Genomic DNA, 24,295 nt, shown 5'->3' on the forward strand with positions numbered 1-24,295 from the left:
TGAACCCCCTCATATATGTAATAATTTCTATTCGTTTTTAGCATAGTGTTGCTACATACTTTCAGTTGAAAAAACTTGTTTTTTTATTTAATTTCCCATTGTTTTTTAAATAATGCCAGAAAATCCTGCGCCTCCTTCATGGAAATTATCTTTCCAATTGATAAATTCCTCCATAGAAAATCCTCCCGCGTAACCTCCTCCCCTCAACCCCCCGCCACCAGAAAAAATCCCCCCGAAAATGTGTATATGCTTCCCATTAACCAATACTATATGGAAACAATGGGCAAAGTTCATAGCTTGCAACCTTTCCCCTGGGGACTGTGGGGGATTAAGTCACCCCCAAAGAGACATTTATTAGATTTTTCTACTATGTTGGACAAAATAGCTATCTCAAAATTTTTATCTAGTAGCTTCGGGAAAAAATTAGTGCGGAATGGGGCCTGGATGCCCTCCAATTTATCTGGTCACTTAAAAATGGCACTAAAACTTTCATTTTCCTTATGAGACCTCTTGCGATATTGTTAGACCACTGGATCGATACGATCACCCCTAGGGAAAAATATAACAAAAAAACAAAAAACAAATAAATACGCTTCCGTGTCTATCTTTTGGCAAAAAATACAAATTCCACATTTCGCTGATAGGAGCTTGAAACCTCTACAGTAAAGTGCTCTGATACGCTGAATCTGATGGTGTGATTTTTATTAAAATTTAATAAATTTTGGGGGGTTTTCCCCCTTTTTGAAAATAAGGCAAATTTTCTGAGGCTCATAACTTTTGAAGGGTAAGACTAAACTTGATGAAACTTGTATATTTAAAATAAGCTTAAAAATAATTTGTTTGTGGTGTATCTGCTGGCTTAAAAATTTTCTTTTTCTAGATTTTCGGTTATAATTGACCTGGGGTGGCAGCTTACAGCAGTTCGCTACCACGAACTCTTTGAAACCAAAATTTTCTCATATTTTTCTTTTTGTTGTTATTTCGTATATGAAGGTGTTGTCCCGTCCTCAGCACCTCGCAATTTACGCTATAAGTGTATGTGAGTTTGTAAGCAGCCTATTATTCTAATTAAAAGGTCCTGGAGTTGTTCTTAAATAATTGGAACAAAACGTCAACATTAGCTGAAAGAATGATATACTGAAAAAAAACCTCATATATTCAATAATTTTTTTTTGTTTTAAGTTTTAATGTCACCCCTTAACTTCAGTTAAAAACTTGTTTTTCTTATTTAATTTATGAACGTTTTTGAATTAATGCAGGTTTCGATTTTGACGTACATGAAAAGTTATAACAAAATTTGCATATTAATTTTACTTTTTTGTCCAAATGGCTTTCTCAAATTTTTGGACCGAGAATTTTTCGAAAAACGGGCGGGAGAAAGGCCTAGTTGCCCTCCAATTTTTTTGGTTACTTAAAAGTCTACTAGAACATTTCATTTTCTTTACGAACGTTTTTATTAGTAATAAATATGCGTAACTTACAAATTAACTAACATATAGAACTTCTGTATTCGTATGTTCTTATTACGTATATGAAGGGGTTCGGCTCGTCGTCACTACCTCCTTCTCTACACTAAAGTTCGGATTTTGTTTGAATTCGTTAAGAATTACCTCTGAATCACGAAAGCCGTGCAATTAGAATAAATAGCTCTTTGGAATTGCTAAAAATACTTTAGCATAAAGAGCGAGACATTTAGAAGAGGACGAGCCCCCTTACATACGTAATAATTTATGTTCGTTTTAAGTTTTAATGTTACTCCTTACTTTCATTTGTAAAAACTTGCTTTTTATTTAATTTCTCTTTTTTTAATATTGATGGAAAATCCAGCGTCCCCTTCATGCAAATTCTCATCCCTATGATAAATTCCTCCATGAAAAGATCTTTTCAAGTAATCTTCTACCCCCAACCTCCCACCACCACCAAAACAATATCCCCTGAAAATATGTGTATACTTACCAATAACCTATACTATATCTAAACAATGGGCAAAGTTCATAGCTTGCAGCCCTTCCCCCAGGGACTGTGAGGTATTAAGTCTTCCTTAAAGACATAGTTATTTTATTTTTCGACTTTGCTGAACAAAATGGCCATTTCAAAATCTTGATCCAGTGATCGAGAAAAAAATGAGCGTGGGAGGGGCCCCATATACGTAAAAAGTTAAACTTTAGCGAAATTGGCACGTAGCAGGCTTCTATAAATGGGTTCTCTTTGTCACTTGTCTTCTAACCACAGACAATTTGAGCCATTTCTGGATGTAATGACATCACTTCTTCTTGATGTCTTAAGTCACCACAGGTTCGTTACAACTACCCCGTGAAAAATATGAATTTTCCTTAAACTCCTGACCTATTTAGATCGTTCTTGTGACATGAAATGCCAATGATGTTAATACATATCATAAATATAAACTGCATAATCAATTTAAAAAATAGATATAACTCTAAGAATAAAACATTTTGTTGGTAGTTGTCAAGGCTTCCTTTTAGACTTCATTATATGCTTATTGTTCATTTTCGGGGGGGGGGGTAGAACTTTATAGCTGCGTTGTCTATTAACATGAGAAAATTCCACGTATTACATACCGTGATTAAAAACAACAGGTCGACATCAACAAATTCAAAAGTTTAACCTTGCAACTTATCTATTGTCACGGCAAATGTGGCTTGGAAGGGAAATATATGTCGAGGTAACTCGAGATATGTGAACTTCTTTTCCTGATTTTTCCCCAGTAATTATATTTGCTTTATCTATGTTTTTAGATAATTTATAAAAGCAATTTATAAAAAAGCAAAATAAATGAACTTTTTGTAATTGTTGAGAGTTCAGGAATGAAGAATAGGATTAAAAATTAATGTCAAGTAGACCAAGTTGCTATGACTAGGAATAAGTGAAGGTGAAGAGATGAAGTTAGGTAACAAGAAGATTGAACCAGTGGAGAGTTTAATTTAACCAGGTAGTATTATTGTGCATTATTAGCATCTGGCTTCATTTTTCCTCCAAAAAATGGAAGAAAATCTACTAGATGTTTTCAGAAAGATTACTCATAAATTGTTTTGAGTACCCAACTACCTTACCGTATTTAAAACAGTAGGCTCTACAAAAAGCGGGGCACCATCCCCCTTTCTATGGCTATAATGAGAGAAAGGTGGAAATGGCTAGGGCCCAATCTGCGGTTGAAGAATGAGATTGTAAAAGATTGTCCTTTTCAACCAACTTTCTAGGGGTAAACGGAAAGTAGGTCGTCCGTGGTTGAGGTGGGAAGATGTCGTAAAGAAAGAAATATGAGAAATGGGTACTTCGTTGGAGGGTGTGAAGTGGGAGGCTAAGAACAGATTGGGATGAAGAAAGAGCGTGCGTAGCTAGGTTGGCCTCAGGTGGCTTAGTAGCCTACTACGTTGATCTGTAAGAGAGGGGCATTAAAATTCAAAAGCGTCAATTAAAGGATAAAAGTCCAAAAATCATTTCAGATTTCCTCAATATTTTCTCCTGGTTCACAAAATTGGGAAATTGAACCTGAAATGCAATTCAGACTCATCCTTTCTGGCCGAAGGCCTGCTTTTCATTGAATAGGTTTTCATGATAGCAATAATTGCGTAACCACGTATTATGAGGATGTGTTGCAATTTCTCTCTGATTCTCAAGGTAAAGTTAGTTTTATTAGTATATGTAAAAATTTTCTGAGTCAGGAACACTCTTTCTCATTATACTTTTTCCAGATTCTAATTTGGAGATTAAAAACTGGACGCCACTTTATAGAGATGGAATTCCGTTTTTGATTCCTAAATCGTTGATATACCAAGTAAGAAAAAATATTTATGTTTGGATTATAGGGTAAGTTGTTTTAGTCTGGAATTAGATCAAGGATGTAGGGTATATAAGCCACCGAGTTCTTGCTGGGAAGAATTCGAACGTGGGTTTGATCAACTTGTGTATGCGCTGTCTCGGACATGTTTAGATTTTATTTTTATGGGTGATTTCAACTTTTATCTGCTTACATTGAATGGATGTTTTTGTTTTTTTGATGGTTGAATTTGATGGTTGCTTATGATCTATTCCCCAAGTGAATATTCCAACACGTATTACGGGTCATTCAGCCACTCACAATGATAATATTTTTGTTGTACCTAAGTATTTGGACCGTAGTTATGCTAATGTGGTTCTATAACCTTGTTCGGACCATTTCCAAGTTGTTGGAGCGGTACCTTGTGGCCGAATAAAAAGAAATAAAATTAAAGAAATGAAGACTAGGTCGTTATTAAGGTGAATTTACATAGGTTTGGCGAAGAGTTGAGTACCATTGATTTTTGTGAGATTAAGGATATGAAAGATGACACATCTGCTGCATTAGATCGTATGATGGGGGTCGTACAGCTAATTTATGATAAGACTTGCCCAGTGAAATTCCTGAAACCACGTAAGCGTGAGCCCAGGAAGCCCTGGATAACTATAGAAATTTTTGAAGCGTCATATTTAAGAAATCAAGCATATGTAAAATATTTAAATAGTAAATGTGCCGAGACACTAGAAGAATTCGAAATAATGCACAATAAATTAAACTCGATGAGAAGAAAAGCTAAACAAGACTACTTTGCAAACCAATTAAGTTTAAATAAGGATAATACTAAAGGAATTTGGAAAGTTATTAATGACCTATTGGGAAAGTTGAAAGAAGCTCCACCCAATTTGCTACCGATTCAAAGAAAACTTGTTAATGATGAAATGAGTATCATGAATAAATTTTCTGAGTTTTTTTAATGGTTGGGCAAAATGTACAGGCGCAAGGGCTAGTGAACTTTAATAACTATTTATTAAAAGATGAAATTGTGGATGATAGAGGAATGGGGAATGAAATTTGAATTTCAGCTTTGTACTGGAGATGACATTCTGAAGGTTGTGAAAACAATCAAATCGAATTCAGCAGGGACAAATGACATTAATCCGAAAACTTTTAAGTTAGTGATGTTTTACTTAATACCATGTCTAGTCCATATAATCCATCTTTCCCTCCAAACCGGTATATCCCCTGATGCACTTAAAAGAGGAAAAGTAATACCCCTTCACAAAAGTTATTCCAAGCTAGAATTTGAAAATTATAGACCCGTATCAATTCAACCCTTATTTTCAAAAATATTTGAAAAATTGTGCATAAAAGACTTTATGATCACCTTATGAAAACGCAGATGTTAATTGAAAACTAGTTCGACTTTAGGAAAGGTCACACGACATCGGATGCTGTACATTCCCTTTGTGATTCTGTAAATAAATGCTTTGAACACAGTGAAATCCCTTTGACTATTTTAATCGATTTTAGAAAAGCATTCGATACAGTGGATTTTAATATTCTACTCAAACGTCTACAATCCCTTGGAGTTCGTGGTAACCATTTTAAGTGTTTTGATAGTTTTTTAAGTGGTAGATCTATTCAAGTTGTATAAAACGATGTGTTTTCTTCTCCTTTTCAAGTCAGGTGTACCTCAGGGGTCTGTTTTGGAGCCTCTTCTATACAATGTGTATGTTGATTCAACGCTTTACTACTTACCTGAGTGTTGTATTACGGCTTTTGCGGATGATACTGCTTTAACCGTGTCTAGTCGATCTGTCAATGATTTGTGGTTGAAAGTAAAAAGGCTATTAAAGGCATTTTTTGTATTTACAAGTTTGAGTCTTTTGTCAGTGAACGTTAATAAAACTAATTTCATGATTTAGAGAAAAGTTGGTAAGCCTCCATGTGTTCATAAAAAGATATTTTCCAACGGTAGGCATTTGTTACAGGTACATTAAGTGCGTTATTTGGGATTCCAGCTTGATTGGAATCTGTGGAAGAACCATAGTGATCTTGTTGCAGCTAAAGTTGCTAGAAGTTTGGGAATTCTGTGTCCATTAAAGCATTTTTTACTATTATCAGTTCTTTTATTATTGTATCAAACCATTGTTTTGCCTTATATTTCTTATGGTTGTTTCCTTTGGTCTAGTAATTTCAATGCAAATTTTAAAAGAGTGCAGATCCTACCAAATAAAATAGTACGTCTTCTTAGTAATTATGTAGAAAGTGTGAATGATACCGTGTCATGATTTAAGAAATTACGAGGGCTTAACATTGGTCAGATTCGAGATCATCAAGCTGCTGTTTTTGCGTATCGATGTTATAATGATGAATGACATGTAGTTTTTACTATTTATTTAGTAAATCGTTCTCTCCAGAGGTATGAGACTAGAGAGGTGGATAATTTTATTGTTGAGTACCGAGACGTCACACGTGCGGTTTTCAGAATTTTGCATTTAGCTCGGGCTATTTAGAATGATATCCCAGCTGACATTAAGGAGGCGGAACACATTGGGTCATTTAAAGTAAAATTAAAATAATGTTTATTTGGAGTGGGGAGATAATTTTTTTTTTCTTATTATTGTTAGCCTTTGTTTATTTTTATTCTGGTATTAAAGGGTAATTATGTGAGTGTTTTGTCCTTCTTTATTTTTGTTTTTAAGTAAATAAGTTGAGAATCAGAGGATTGCAGCCGTCCAGCATCAGGCTGTTGGAGCCTTCCCCGGGCGGTTTTGTGTGTGCATAGTTTTTTTGTAATTAAGTAGTAAATAAAGCATTCATTCAAAAAAAAAAGCCAGGTCGACAGTCCATAGTAATTAATAGTTTCAAAATGGTGGAAAAAATTGTTGAGTGAAGAAAAATACCACTTTTAGCTGATCACATAAATATGGATCTGTATTTCATTGTGATAATAGCTGTTTAATATTTGTCGGGCAAGTGGAGACTGATTTTAAGGAAGTGAAATTTCAGTTCAATCTTAAAGCCGGATTTCAATCAAATTTGAAGCTAATTTAGAATGTTTTTTAGCCAAAATAATTATATGAAAATTACATTAATTGTAATTGTAAATTGAAACAATTGGATGAATCTTTAAGCAACGCATTACGTTTACAAGAAAGCAATCAACCACACTCAAGTCAAGCTATTTTACTCCCAAATAAGTCATTTTTTTTGCAAATGCTGATCCTGGGATAGATAAAGATTTTTTTGCGAAAAATCAGTAATAACTCTGATCCTAAGGACCACTATTTTGAAATGCCTAGTTTTTATTTAGACAAATATCGATATCTAATGGAAGCAATAAATGAATAAGGTACGCCTAGTAGGTGTACCTTATATATAAGCGTCTATATAATATAAGCATCTAGAAAGGTGTCTAGATCTAGTGATCTAGTGAATTAGAAAAAAGACTCAGTTCGTTAAAATCTACAGAGAAAGGTTAAAAGGTTTTAAGGATCACTTTGACATTATGCAGCCTCAGCAAAGAGCTGGGATTTGCATGAAAGCAAATGATATAGTTTAATAGGTAGCAGAGCTGCTGGAAATTCATCTGATGAAGTAAGAAACGAAGCTGTTGGCTAGCTTGATTCATTATTCAAAAATAAAAATATTAAGAAAAATGACTATAGTACTATTTACAACTACTATCTCAGAATTTGAATTTTATGATAAAAATACTTTTCTAACAAATGTTTTTGATTATTATTTTTCGTAACAAAAGTGAAATTTAACAGTCTTATACAAGTAATCCGATCACGTTAGATCGAAAAACTGATTATAAAATAGGTTTAACTCCTAGTAAACTTTGGTACTCATTGTATAATATCTGATCAATTTATAAACAACACTTTTCAATACAATGAAAAAATAATGATGAATGGATTAACGTTGTTATACCCAATGGGCTGTACGATGAAGTGGGGTTAAATTATTTCTTAACTCGTCATTTCAGTTCATCCCTACATTGATCGCCAATCAGTATATCATCCAATCTAGCAACTGTGAATTATTATTTTGAAAGAGAATTATAAAGTTAGTTTAATAGCGATTTATATTTTTGTTTAGGATTTGAAAATGATGCTAAACTAAGTAGTAAATATAATGAAGGTACTAAAGTTCCTATTCTTACAAGAAATTTTGATAAAATACATATTCACTGCTCAATAGTCGATAATTCAATTGTGAATCAGAATTCAACCTCGGAATTCAATCTGTGATCTGGAGTCATGCTCCAAAAGCTGTGAGATTCCTATAGAAAGGCAAAATATCTTCTAATCAATCAAAACGAATATATGAACTCGCTAAAAATTACTATATCTGATCAATTAGGTAGATTAATTAATCTGAATGGAGAGAATATTGAATATGCTATGGATTTGAAAAAAAAAGTTCAATGAAATTATTAAATAAAATGTTTCTATAATAAATATTGATCAAAAAGAGACAATTATTGTATACAAGACAGTATGGTAGCGGGATTGGTACTTTCCTTGAAAAAATCGTCAACTTTCAATTATTCAAGGCGTTCATAAGACATATAAAAGATGAAGCTCGTTTCGTGTATGACACTATAATTAACCTCGACTGGAGCTATTCAAAAATAGATGGATTAAATATGGAAACGTTTGGATAAATTATAATCAAAAAGAGTTGATTAATGTGATATGGTTTAAAGGATATATTTTCAAATAATAAGAGATATTGTAATAAAAATTTTGATGAACAACGGAAAGGTTTACAGGATGCAATGATTTTAGAGAAGTCACTTAAACTACATCCCCGGTGATGCTTTTGTTGATATCCTCAGTGACAATCGAAAATCCACCTCTATTATTTGCAACACTTTCAAAGTTTATTCAGTAGTTTCTTCTGTATATAAATGGCAGTGAATCAAGTTGTCCCTCATTACTGAAAATATTTAGAAAGCCTATTGTTGATAATTCTACAACCGAACATGAATATTAAGAAATTGGAGAAAACAGTTTGAACGTATCTCAAAAATTAAATTATAGTTTCAATTTAAAAGATGTGGAATCTTGTATTCTTTCAAGTGATTATTAACTTTGTTCAGCAGTATAAAAAAACACGATGGGATGGATTAAAAAAGCAAAATAGGGAGCTACTTTAACAAATAATGGATTTAATTTACTCAGAAATACCGAATATATTATCAATGTAAAATGAACAGAGAGTATTGTCTATGTAGAAATATCGACTACTATTAACAATCTACTAGAATTTTACGATAACTATAGTCAAAGCGCAGCTACCAATATGTTTTGCTATAAAGATAAAATCCAATCCAATGATTCTTTTAAAGCAGAAAATGAGTTTGAAAGCACATTTACATCTGCTGCAGGGGGTGGTGGAACCATTACAATAAAAAAAAATAACGCTTTTAATGACGATATATTTACAAGATTTAATAAAACAAAAGAAAGTCATGTGGTTAATATGTATCAACCATTATCAAGATTGTCTGGACTTTGTCAAGATATTAATTGTGTTTTTAGAGGCGTTACAAATGAAACTATATTAAAATAGAACGATTTTCCCAATATGATTATAAGGTCTGGAGCTCAAAATTTAAAGTATATCTAAGGCATTGAAATGGAAGTTACCAGTATTACATACCAGTTTACCCAGAGCAACTCGATTAAAAGTTGGATTAACGAAGAAGGCAGAACAATCATAAGCTGGATTAGGAAATAGCAGCTCATTTGAATTATGATGGGTAGCGTGTAATACCTATAAAAGTGACAATTAACGGACAAAAAATCAAAATAGAGGGTAGTCAGCGAGTACTATAATACAACTGAAATTGTTGTTGTGTTGCAAAAATCTGGAAAAGATACACTTCTAGGTAAAACAATATGGTATTTGACCATATGAACACTACTAGTATTGAAGTGAGAGTAAAAAATATAAATATCCACAAGAAGATTTCAAAGGTGATCTCGGTGATGCTAATGAAGATTAGTTTAACGACTATCAACAATTTTTGCAGTTAGGATATAAACATAAAATGTTGATAGTGGAACAATTGTAAATTACAATGATTTTAAAACAGAATATCCTTTATTTGTTATTATATTTCAAAAAACGAATCAAATATTTGTCAAAGTGAATCAACTGCTGATACAGAAATTAAAATTTAGTAGATCAAGTACCTGCTAATCCATATAAAATTTACTGTGTTACATTTTCAGAAAGAACGCAATCATGGAAGACGTCGATAGCAAATTATAGGTTGATATCTAATTCATTTTCGATTTAAAATTTTGTTGAATAGAATTAGTAATAAGTAAAAGGAGAAACATTTAAGCGAAATGAAATTGGTAAATGAATAAAATCAAACTATTAGGAAAGAAGATTTAGACACTGGAAAATTTATTTATTTATAACCCAATTGCATAAAAACATAAATATTGGAGTAAACAGAAGCGAAAATCAACAGTAATATTACAATAAAACAAAAAACAAACAACAATAAATCACCAAAAATAATTAAACAACAATTACATTAAATAAATAAATTTAATTGACAAAACGAATTAAGCCATGATGAGGTGACAATCGCCGATACGCTGTTTCCAAAATATTTTTGTGTGAACTAGTCAGCTTCTCAGTAATATTCAGGAGGCGAAGCTTATTTATTAATATTCTATTCCTATACCAAATAGGAAGATAAAGAAGATACTTAAAAAACGGGAATTGGCCACCCAAATATCACTAAAATCCTTTTTTCTAAGTTTAAGATAAAGCCCAGAAAGATCAAGAACAGACTGATCCGAAAAAGTGAATTCAGCTATCCAACGACAATGCGATTATATTTGCCTCGATTAGCTACAATATTATAGAGTAGCCGACCTGGAACTTCGTTTTGGCTCCCGAAAAGTTTTTAAGTTTTTGGTAAGTATAATGCCCATCCACAGCATCGAATCTACATGAGGGATGGAAAAAAAGTGGGAGCTTAGAGGTTTAAGAGGGGATAGAAATTTGAAAGAAAGATAATCGCATTTATCAACGTTAAGCGAAAAACCGATTATAATACAAAAACAGACTTTATTAACCATCTGCGACATTCTGACTTTAGACTGGCTAATTAGAAGAATATTTTCAGCATAATCAAGGCATGAAATATCAGTCAAACCAACAAAACACATAGAAGATATATTCTCAAGAATACTAGGAATACAAAACTTAAAAGTACTTGGAGATAATAGTTTGTCCTGTCGTACACCTCGACGAACAGGGACAATAAAAAAAGATAAAGTACTGTTAGTTTTAATTCGAAGATAGGATTTACTATACCACAACTTTAGAAGAACAATCAGCGAAAGGTTAATGCCGTGACTAAAAAGGGAATAGAGAGTCTAACTATGTACAATACTATCGAAAGCCCTAGAAATTTCAAGGGCACAAAACTGAAAACCGTACTCTTTAGCAGAAGAATCTTTAAAAGGGCAAGCCAGAGCACGGTGAACGTGCTGGCAACCAATGCCAGACTGAAAACCGAGCTGGCTCTCCCCAAAATTAGAATTCAGATTTATAAAAGGAAGCAGGATATATTAAAGGATTTTACTAAGATTACATATAACCGTGATTGGCCTGTAAGAAGAACAAATCAATGGAATCTTACCTCACTTAAGAACAGAAGTGACAGTTCCACACAAAAAAACTATCAGGAACAAGAGAACAACCAATGCACATTTTGAAAAGTAACTGTAAATGGAAAAACAAAGACGGGCAATTTACTTTAAGATGATAAACACCAATTCCGTCAAAATCAACAGAACTTGTTTCCAATTCCTTAACAGATGCATTTACAGCATCAACAAAAACGGGTAGAACTTGTGCCTAAGTCAAAGAAGACGGGAGAACCGAATCAAGCACCTTTGAGCTGAATGCGTGCACTGCATAGTTTACTTCGGAAAATACAACTAAATAATGGTTAAACTATGCGGATGGCAAGATAGGGCAATTAAGATTTGCTTAGTTTTCCAATTTAGATGAATTAATCACTTTATCCCATTCATTCTCGTTAGTGGGGCAATCTAACCCTTGATTTCGGCTTGATCGGAGACATTTTTTAAACACTCGCTTAGTTTTTTGTTTTATTTCAAATACATTTTCGGATTGTGGTCGACCATTATAAATCCATGTCCGCGGCCACAATTGTCCTTTATATTTCATGATTCTAAGTTCAGGGTCACACGACCATGTTGGTTTGCTTGCACTTCTTCTCACTCGCTCCTGAGGGACGGAAACCTCCTCAGAATGTTTTAAACACCACACAATTTGGTTGCAGTACTGATTCAGTTCAGTTTAATTGCCTTCTGTAGAGTGAATATTTAGCTGGAGTAAATGAAAAGGTCAACATAAGGAACTAAGAAGTTTGCCACAGTTGAAATACATAGTGACATATTAGCATTTTTCCAGTTACTCCGAACAAACCATGTAAAGGTAGGGGAATATGCCTGGGCTGTACTAATTGTTTTAATCAAAAAGTAGAGTGATAATGGAAGGTGATCAATATCCTGCTCACGACTATCAATAAGATTCATAAAACGCATAGAATCAAGCTTTATGTCAGAGTTCATATCACCAATAACAATAACTCGCAAGCGTCCTTACTTATTCTATGGAGGAGAGTTTTTAAACTTGAACATACTTTGGAGAGTTCATTCAAAGAAGTCACATTCTTCTTATCATAAGTCATATATGTATTAATTAAAACAGTTTTGCCGAGTTTTATAGCTAGAAAATGCTCGTCACAAAAATAAAATTATAGAGACAAAAAGCTGAGCTTTTTTTATAATGCTTGCTAAGCCCCCGGAAGGCCTTCCAGAAGTAGAAGTAGTACTGGTTGGGAAAGTAAAGCGGCACAGAAAATTAACACCTGTTTCTCTCAAAAGATGTTCCATTAAGCATACAGTGTCTAACTTACTGTACAGCACATCAATGGTAAGATCCTTATTTTTTGTTCCATAAATATTAAAAGACACGACTGATATTGATACAAACATTAATTAGTTTTAGGCAAATTACAACTTGCAATTGCTTTCAGTTTAGGACATGTGAAACTATACGAAACATGCTAGCATCCACATTTTGCGCAAATAGGTGACAAATTGCATGGCAAGTCTTCATCTGAAGTCTCAATCGTCTTGAATTCCTTCTTTCCAGCTATTTTACAGAAAATTCATTACAGGGCAGTTCACACATTCACAATTATCCAAAGCTTGTTTTCAGTAGAGTGTAAATGATACAATAGGCTAATAAAGGTGTAAATGGTAAAGTTGCAGTTGGAAGCAGGGTTACTAACCTGGAGATTACGATTAGGCTTAAAATTAACACTTGCTTGAAACCAGTTTTAATTGTAATGAAATCAGAGTCCAGAGACTCTCAGTCCAGCGAAAAACTCATATTTTACCCAAATAGCAAGTAGATATCCTGAATCTATGCCAGGTCAATTTAATCTAACACAAAATATTGCAAAATAACAGTCACTGAATTCAAGCAAGCTTCACAAGATTTAATCCAAAATATTGCGAAATGACATTCCTGAATTAAATCAAGTTCAAAACGCTGAATTAATGAATGTCATGACAGGTCAAGTTCAAAATAGGTGCAATAATTCAGGATAAAACAAACTTCACAGTTCAAATTTTCCAAATAAGATGTTATCACTTTGAAGACTAGAATTGAACGGAATAACTGGAAAATCTTTGACTATAATTGGATGAAATACACGATTACAAGAATTGAATAAACTCGTTGTTACTATTCATTTTAAAGGTGGAATGGTTGATCTATTTGCCCCTAAGCGTTTTGATTCTAAGGCAGCTGATTTTGATTTTAAAGGTCATTGAAAGAAAAAATAAAGATAAAATAAATTATTTAGATATTGAACTATCCACTACATATTAAATAATGAAATTTAACATTATGAGAAAGTATAAAATAAGACCAAACTTTGATTCCTAAAGACGTATTTCCATGTTGAATATCAAGATCAAAAATGTTTAATATTTGAAGTTGAAATGATTTAAAATGGACTATAAATTATGTAAATTCATGGGATGATCTAAATGGTCCAGAATCGACGGTTACTATACTACTCATAGGACCGTTGCCTGTTGCCATAGGTTTCTGGGAATAAAAGGTAAACAAGGCACGCCTAACAATGGTGTTAGCCAGGTTAAACAACTAATTTAGAATTGACACAGGATCGTTAATTTGCGTCAAATGACAAGAAAACAAGCATCGATAGTCATATGATGCCCATCTGCAATGATTGTTTCAAGGTGAATGATTCAATTCATAAACTTTGACATTTAAACTAATAAAAATTTAATTCAATGTTAGTTGACGAAGAATTTGACTGGAATTGCAAGAGGAATAAGCGTCTAAAGCCTAAAACGGCCTGTCTTCCATGAGTATTAGGCAAATAGACCCATTTATAAGCTAAGACAGTTTGGCTAACAAAAATGCATCAAATATTGGTCGACCAATATCTAGTTGACAATCTGTTTTTGTGTCTTGAGCTTGACTTTCAAGGCTTGTCACAAGCTTAGAGAGATTTACCGGCAAAAATGCCCAGATAGTCAGTAAAGTGGTTCTACCCTAAACTAGGTAGCTGAGGAAAAAAATGTACAGAATTAACTTATTGAAAATTTGCAAACAGAGCCCCTGATGATAATACACAGACCTCATACAAGAGTGTCCACTCTGTTAAGTCTACCCTCTTAAGAGTTTTAACAAACAATAACAATGATGATGGTCATGGACTGGCCCAACGGACATTAAGCGAAAAGCACTTCCAAACTCCCATACAAATGAAATTGTAAGCTTTGATCAATATCAAAATCAATTTAAATATTAATATTTCTGATGATAATAAACTAGTTTTAAAATATATAATAAAATTGATGATTTTAATTTTGAAGTAGTTAATTAATGCACTGGAACCCCTGATGATAATCTACAGTCCTTATTCGAGGGGTCCATTCTCTTAAGTCCACTCTCTTAAGTGTTTCAATGCACAACAATGATGATGATGAGGATGATGGTCACTTTTATTTTGAACTTTTATGCATATCGTAGACGTAGTATAGTGTGTAGCAGGCCTTCTCAAACTATGGGTTGTGACCCCAAATGGGGTTATATAGCGAAATGTGGGGTCATATCTAGTACAACGCATCAGACATTCCTGGCAAACCTAGGTATATATATATATATATATATATATATATATACATATATATATATATATATATATATATATATATATATATATATATATATATATATATATATATATATATATATATATATGGTATGTATATATGTATATATTTATATATGTATATATATATATATATATATATATATATATATATATATATATATATATATATATATATATATATATATATATATATATATATATATATATATATATACATATATATATACATATATATATATATATATATATATATATATATATATATATATATATATATATATATATATATATATATATATATATATATATATATATATATAGGATTGGAAGATGGGATAAAAGCAATGATGAAAGACCGTTTGGCGTTATAACTTTTGTTGAAAATACCGTGTCTGTGGTCATCACAAAGACTGATGTGTCTGATCTAATGAAAGAAATCCTAAATGATGTCTTTAAAATCATGAAATCGGAAAGAGTGTGACTGAAACTAATTCTGGTTAGAAGTCAGGAAGACGTCTCACTCTAAGCATAAAATTTCTCAACTAAAACGTAAGCCTAGTGTATATAGAAGTGTAGATGAAATATAGCATGGTGTAGAGGTAGTATACTGTACAGCAGGGCTTCTTAAGCTATGGGTCTCGATCTCAAATGGGGACGCGTTGCAAAATCAATTCCGCTATATATTCTTTAGAAAAATTAATTTTTCTACTTTACTATATTCGCAACAATATAGTAACAAAAATGAAAAATTTTTATGTTTTAAAATGAATTCCAGAAAGTTGTAATTACAAAAGTATTTCGAATTATTTTCATATACATTTCAAAAATTTTATGAAATAACATATTGCTATATTCTCAAATGCTAAATTTACGAGCATTGAAATTAATGTGGTTCATTAAACATAGTCTTAGGGTCTTTTCAGAAGCCCAATAAAAGATATGAATATAGAGAATCCAACAGAATTCTTAAGAATGAGGCTAGTGTTCTAACTACGCCGATTATAAAACAGGAATTATTTCCTAGAAGAGAATTCAGCTCTTCTGATGAGTTGGACACGCACTTTGAGACTACTGAGGCGCAGTTTCGACAGGATCGTAAGCCAGAGAGGTTGTAAAAGGGACTTACGACACATCTATTACAACGTACCAGATATTCCTGACAAACCATTGTTGTATCTGCACAAATTAGTAAAAATACAGGCAAAAGAATTAATTTTTAGAATTAATTAGTATTAAGTTATTACTACTCATACTTTAATCATTATTCATTAAAATTGTTAGTGTTTTAATCACCACTTAAAGGTAAGGCATTAGTTAATAAACTATGTCAATTTCGTAGTTTATTAGTTTTAAATTTGAAGTAAATAGATATAAAAGTGAAATTTCTATGGGAACTTCAATGAATTTTATATGCGAAGTTTCAGCTTCTTGTCCTTCTAAGTTTAGAGAAAAACAAACGAAAAGCAAATATTAGTTTATTCTCCTTGTTTAGATTCTTGCCATGCTCTTAAAGGGCTTATATGAACTTGTTTACACTGTCACCAAACAAATTATTTCATAAATAGATGATCAAATGCTTATTGTTGCGTCTTGTTGTTATTGTTGCAATATTAGAATACAGTATTACCATGTAAAGTGAAAGCCATCTCACAGATCGTGATTTCAAGTTCAGGTTGCATGGCTTTGTGTACTTTGTATATACTGAAGAAACTTGTGATAGCAAAAACATTTCTGATTTTAAACAAAAGTTCTGGAGTTTTTCCCAATTCATGATTCAGTATCGCAGTAAACTAGAGAATCCCGGCAATGAGAAAAAAAGTTGTAACGAAAAAACAATGTAAAAATCATAGAAAAAGTCAATCTTCAGGAATGCATAGACCTAAGATAGCCCAAAAATCACTATCATGATTTTCTTTCTAGAGAATATCAAACAAAATTACATGCAACCTCTGTTAATGATTATATATTTTATTATTTCTTTTTTTCTAATATTGATTGTTCCATAGATTAGAGTAGTTGCCAGCATGAAAGCAATAACTAAGAAACATTAGGCCTTGCCAGTTCTGTTGAAAATCCCAACCTTTGTGGTAATCAGAAACACCTATATTGCGTTGGCATCAATAAGCAATGAGATTATAAATGATGTAATGAAACTTATGGAATCCTAAGGAGTACGACAAAAGCCGATTGTGATCAGGAGTGACGATGATTTTTTCTAAGATGCTTTTTAGACACAATCTTTGTTGAGTGCTTAATATCAAACACTTTTTCCAAAAAAACTTCCAAAATTTGAAGGCACAACTTCGCTTTTTTTCTATTGGATAAGCTCTGGGCGAATATTCCACAGAAGCCGAGTATTAATAGGACACCGATCAAGAGTCACTCTATAGTTGATTTATCTTTATCCTTGGTGCCATTTACGTTATATGGTAGAAAAAGGGATCTCTTTCCTTGGTGCCATTTACGTTATATGGTAGAAAAAGGGATAAAGGATACGGTATTAGACTTTACAGTCCGTACCGGCGGTGCTGGTCTCCGTTTCTTGGCCCTTCAGCCAGGAAGAGAGCACGCTTGAATACATGGCCAGATCCCACCGATCAGGCTTAATAAAATAAGGTTATTAAAAGTGAAAATTGCTCCACATTTGCCCTATACAGTGTCCAGATAGCTAATTTAGTAAATCATTCTAAGCACGCGTTCAGCGTATTTAATAGTTTTCTTCATTCTTTTTATTATAATTTGCTTAAACCACTATTACCATAGTATCTCCTACAGGCTCTTGTCCGGCCTGTAGCAATCTTTGATATTCGCCGTGCTTTAAGAAAAATTAAGTGTTCAGATAGCCATAATGGTGACGGTCTTTCTTACCGATTTTTTGCTAATGATTGTCCTGCTCTACCTCAATCTGCATCTGCAAATACTTTTCCAGTCTTGCCAAGCACGGTCGCTTGTTCCTAATAGTTACTTTTGTGGCCGTGTAATGTCTATTCAAAAGCGAGGCAAAGAGCCCACGTCACATGCAAATTATTGTCCCATTACAGAATTTTACTAACAGAAATTGAGTCGAAATGTACTTTTTTACGAAAATATAAGGATTCGAAAAAAGAATTCGAAGTCTTATTATCAACCTAAAAGCAATTAGTGGAAGAAGTAAATTTAGTGATGCTTTTAGTGATGGAGCCTATCAAACAGTTCGTGGTAACGAACTGTAGTAAGGAGCGACCCGGCTCAATAGTAACCAAAACTCAAAAAAAAGGAATTTTGATATCAATAGCTACATCAAAAGAATCGCATTTTAATGCTGATTTCAAATATATAAGTTTCATCAAGTTTAGTCCTAGCCATAAGAAGTTACGAGCCTGAGAAAATTTGCCTTATTTAGGAAAATAGGGGAAAACACCCCCTAAAAGTCGTAGGATCTTAACGAAAATTACACCATCAGATTCAGCGTATCAGAGAATCCTACTGTAGAAGTTTCAAGCTCCTATCTACAAAAATGTGGAATTTTGTATTTTTTGCCAGAAGATAAATCACGGGTTCGTGTTTATTTGTTTTTTCCCCAGGGGTCATCGTATCGACCAAGTGGTCCTAGAATGTCGCAAGAGGGCTCATTCTAGCGGAAATGAAAAGTTCTAGTGCCCTTTTCAAGTGACCAAAAAAATTGGAGGGCATCTTGGCCACCTCCCACGCTCATTTTTTTCTCAAAGTCAACGGATCAAAATTTTTAGATAGCCATTTTGTTCAGCATAGTCGAAAACCATAATAACTATGTCTTTGGGGATGTCTTACTCCCCCAGAATTCCTTGGGAGAGGGGCTGCAAGTTACAAACTTTGACCAGTGTTTACATATAGTAATGGTTATTGGTAAGTGTACAGACGTTTTCAGGGGGATTTTATTTTGTTTGGGGGTGGGGCTGAGGAGAGGGGGCTATGTTGGAGGATCTTTCCTTGGAGAAATCTGTCATGGGGGATGAAAAATTCAATGAAAAGGGCGCAGGATTCTCTAGCATTACTATAAGAAAACAATGAAAAATAAACATGAAAACTTTTTTTCAAATGAAAGGAAGAAGTAGTATTGAAACTTAAAACGAACAGAGATTATTACGCATATGAGGGGTTCTAAAAATACTTTAGCATAAAGAGCGAGGTGTTTAGGAGGAGATAAATACCTTGCTCTTTATGCTAAAGTATTTCTAGTAATTTCAACTATTTATTCTACGGCCTTTCTGATTCAGCGGTCATTCTTAAAGAATTGGGAGAAAAGTTAAGATTTAGTGTAAAGAGCGAGGTATTAACGAGGGTACAAACCCCCTCATATACATAATAAAAATATAAGGTTATGAAAGTTTGTTACGTAAGTTAATTCTTAAGTTACGTATATTTTTTACTAATAAAAACGTTCGTTAATTATTAAAAGTTCTAGTAGCCTTTTTAAGTAACCGAAAAATTGGAGGGCAACTAGGCCTCCTTCTCCACCCCTTATTTCTCAAAATCGTCTGATCAAAACTAAGAGAAAGCCATTTAGCCAAAAAAGAATTAATATACAAATTTCATTTTAATAATTTATGTGCGGAGAGCCAAAACCAAACATGCATTAATTCAAAAACGTTCAGAAATTAAATAAAAAAAAACTGATTTTTTTAGCTGAAAGTAAGGAACAACATTAAAACTTAAAACGAACAGAAATTACTCCATATATGAAATGGGTTGTCCCCTCTGCAATCCCTCGCTCTTTACGCTAAAGTTTGACTCTTTGCCACAATTCTACTTTTTAAAACAATTAAAAACTTTAGCGTAAAGAGCGAGGGATTGCAGAGGGGACAACCCATTTCATATACGGAGTAATTTCTGTTCGTTGTAAGTTTTAATGTCGCTCCTTACTTTCAGCTAAAAAAATCAGTTTTTTTTATTTAATCAGTTACTAGAGGGAGAATGTATATATTGCATAGAAAAGGGTTATAGTGAAACTTTAGTTTCGAGTCCAAGTAAAAGGAATTTGATTGAAGAGCTTAGTGAGTGCTGCAGCATGGACCCGAAGGTTTTCCCAAAACAAAAAATGTGCATTTGGCTAGGCTTGGGGACAACTAGAGAATTCTTCAACGCTAAGCAGGATCGTTGTAGATCATTAGGAATAACAAACGAAAAAAAGGAGAGATGTAGCAAACCACCATTCGAAGTGTAACTGTTGTTGAAATTTTAGTAAGATAAAAAGAAAAAGCACTAAAGTAGGTAATCTTCAATTAGATAGAATTGTCGATGAAATGATTATGGAGCAGGTATGGAAAAGAATATTTGGAGAGGAGTCGTCAATCCAAAACATGTATCAAAATGAAATGGGTAAATCAGAAACTAAAAATAGTGTGGGTTTGGATAGGTTACTTGATGACACTATAAACAATATATAAAAATTTGTATATTGTCCAAAACAATTTTTTAATACATCCAATGATATTTAATGTATCGAATAATCTTTACCTCATGGCTACCGCATGTGATGAGTTATATAAGATTTTACAAATAAGATTACCGTATAATCATTTCTGAAAGCTCTATGCATAAACCTATTACTTTTTAGTTGTTCTTATCATGTATAAACCATGCTATTTTTCCGATCATAGAGGTGTCGGACACTTACTAATCAAAGTCATACAAATACATAAGAGGAATGCAGTATCGTAATAATCCAGGACACTCCAAGCAAGGATAAGTGGAAAAGACAGAAATATTGACGAAAAAGGAAGCAGAGTATTAGGTCAAGTTATTGATATGCACTAGAGGAACTAGATTCACCATAGGTAATACATTGCAGAAGAGAGCGTGGACTTATTCAGAAGAGCCGTACTGGTACCCTCTGGGGTTTCGTGTTTTCTTAAATTGTAAAGAAAAGGCAATACGGGTCATGCACTTCCCATTTGATCTTCCACTAGTAAAGTCAGTGTCAACATAAGAAAAAGGACAAATGTAGCAACATATTTCTTTAAATGTTAATGAAAAATTTAAGACATCTCCTTGTTGTAATAGCTTTTTCCTATCAATTCCAAAAATTCAGGAAGCCATCTATTTTTCTGTGGCGATCTCATTTGTAAAAAAAGATGTAAATGCGAATAAGAGACTAAAATAACTTAAATTTAGTTTTACTAAAGTTGAAATTTATTTCTTTTTAGTTTTTTGAGGATTCGTTCTTTCGCACAAAGATCGTTACATGTACCATGCATTTTACATTAGATATAAGAAATAGATATTTTTTTTTCCGCAGACAAGAGTAAGTGTGGATTTGTCTTTGAAGGGCTATTTAACCAAACCCCATCGGTGGTGTTTCATAAAGACATTTCGATCAAAAGGGGCATGCAAGTTTCACAAGACTAATACGCACAGAACAAATCAAATAGTGTTAGACAGAAACTGGCACTAATAAATCTATGGTATGAACTTGTGGATTAACTGCTAATTATTTCAGCAATCTCTAATCACACCGAAAGACCAACTTGTCTGCGAGATAACTCCAGCATAAGAGACCCATATGATCAAAGGATTTAACAGAACGAATAACCTTGGGGAATAAATCAATAAATAATATTGATATTTCGAATAAAAGACGGGGATGTCTTTTCCGTTTGGGGAGAGTATTGTAATAAGGATAACTAAATGAATATAAAATTTTTTTGATTAAATGTTAAAAAACATTCCTGTGCAAACATCCAATTAAATCCCATTCGAAAATCTTTATCATATGGATTTAGCATAAGTTTTAATTAAGTGTGGTTTAGGTTATAGGTTTTTTTGGACGTTTATATAAGCGTTATTCGTTGGCTCGTGCTTGCACTGCATTTTCAGTTAATTGAATTGGTGAAAGAAAACCTTGGATTTCCTTAGTTTGAACACGGTCAGGACCAGTGCATACTTGCCTAAGCATTCGGGATTGACTCTGGTGTTGCACATTTAACGCCTGCGGATGCTAGTACTGGGTGTTTTGAACCCGGTGGGCTCACCTTAACAAGCGTTTAGGACTCTTAAGAAACATTCACTTTAGGCAGCTGACAATTGGGCTTCCATAGTTTTCAGATGCAACGAACCGAGTGAACAAAAACATTACAGTATAAATACATTTTCATATTTAAGGCATTTTTCATGAGCTGGCTTAAAACATAATGTGCATGGGAGTAACTGAAACTTTTCTGAAAACCTAACTAAAAAGGCGTAAAATTACATTTCGGTAGGATAGTGATTCTAGCAGGAGGGTTGATCTAACGGAGGTACTGAGAATGTCAAAGTTAAGGTCAACAACTAAGACCCAATTTAGGTCTTTTCAACGCAGACTTTTGAGTAAAGACTTTAAACTGGATCAACATCTAGCAAAAGATGTGAATGATGCTACAGAACGTCGATCGCTAGGTAAGTAAACGTTTGTAAAGCCAGTAGTATCACACTGAATCGCTAATCTTTCGATATATATATATATATATATATATTAGAATGTAATAAATGCTGCCTACAATATGTGGGGGAAACAACTAATAATATACATAAGAGATTTTCTGGACACAAGACAACAGTTAATAAAGAAAAAACTAATAACTATCTAGTTCAACATTGTAATAATGGTATGTGTTCCATATCAGATATAACTCACAATTTTAGAAAATTTAAATAAAGAGAAGAATAATAGACTATGTAAACAAGAGGATTTCTGATCCATACTCTTGGTACAGCTTATCCTTTTGGGCTAAATGATCGTGTAAAAAATATGGTGACATGTCTCATATTGTTGTTAAATGTATTGATGGTCTTATGGACCATCCTTCTTTTAATTGTAATTTCTCTTTTATCTTTAATTTCTTATTAAATTTCTCTTTAACTTGACGAATAAAAGATCTATGGCCAAACTGGCCGGCCGTGATAAAAAAAAAGGAAATGAATACAAAGATGATAAACGGGTATATGGCCAGTAAACGAAAACAAAGGGAAACGACAGAAACCAAACGAATATTTCCCCCATATACAACAAGGCATTTTCAGGGTAGAAAAAAAAGATACAAACTAAAACTAAAATAGATTACTGAAAATTATATTTAACACTAAAATAGACTAATAAAATATATAATATACAATTTACTTACTTTTATAAGTGAAAAACACCTTGAAAACATCACAAAAGCAACTAAATAGAATTTTGAAATGGCAAATGAACACCAAATATATTATTGCTACATAATTTTATGCAAAGCCCTTTGATGCTACAAGTTGTTTAAGTTTTTTACTTGAACGAATCGCTTGGACATATTGTAAGACTTTGTTTTTGAATATGGGCTCATTTTTTTAATTAGTAATATCATAAGTGGGATTACTATTTATATTAGCAGTATTTCTTTTAATTGATAAACTTACAAAAAAAGTGTTTGTTTTTATTTGACGTGCTTCAACAGCCCATTGAGTGAAACCTTTATCATTGAAAATGTATGTTGCTTCCTCGAAAAGTACAAAATGGTCCGGATTATAAAAGATATGTTTTTCTAATACTGAATTAAGAAATTCCGGTAGCTGTGTGAATTTTATAGCATTATCTATTGAATTCCGGTGCTCAGTAAAACGCTACAGAGATTGTTGGTGCGTTGGACGACAAAAATTTTCCGGACCAGAGATGAATACAGTACACTCCATTTGCCAAACTGTTGCATTTAAAACATGTTGCTGTATTTTTAAGACATATTATTTTTCAATAACAGTCTGTTTAACTTTCTGCCAAAAAATTGGTATGTGAGATATTGAAACATGTCTATTGGAAATTATAGGGCCTAAAATTTGGAACCTTTGATTTTATTACCCTTTTCGTGTTTAATCTGTTTTTATAACAAATCTGAAATAAAACTCTCTGAGAAAGAAGTTGTCTGAAGAAAAAAAAGGTCATATTAAGCTTAAGATCAGAAGAAATAGAAATCTACAATAGCTCAAACTCAAGACAAACACAAACAACCTCAAACTGCAACCCAATTATATTTCAAAATATTTTGTGTACTTTTTGAAATATTGAAAATAAACGTAAAAATTGAAGTAAAATTAAATTTTGAAGTGATGAGCTTTGAACAATTAATAATATAATATAACAAATGTTAGTTTAATTTTATTAGTTCTTAACAAGACTTTTCAAACAAATATAGTTTCACAAGAAAGAATAGTTTGGATATTAGCCCCTTCTCTAGCTGTTAATGCCTAAGGCCTAC

Source organism: Artemia franciscana, chromosome 21, assembly GCF_032884065.1.
Source record: "Artemia franciscana chromosome 21, ASM3288406v1, whole genome shotgun sequence".
Lineage (NCBI taxonomy): Eukaryota > Metazoa > Arthropoda > Branchiopoda > Anostraca > Artemiidae > Artemia > Artemia franciscana.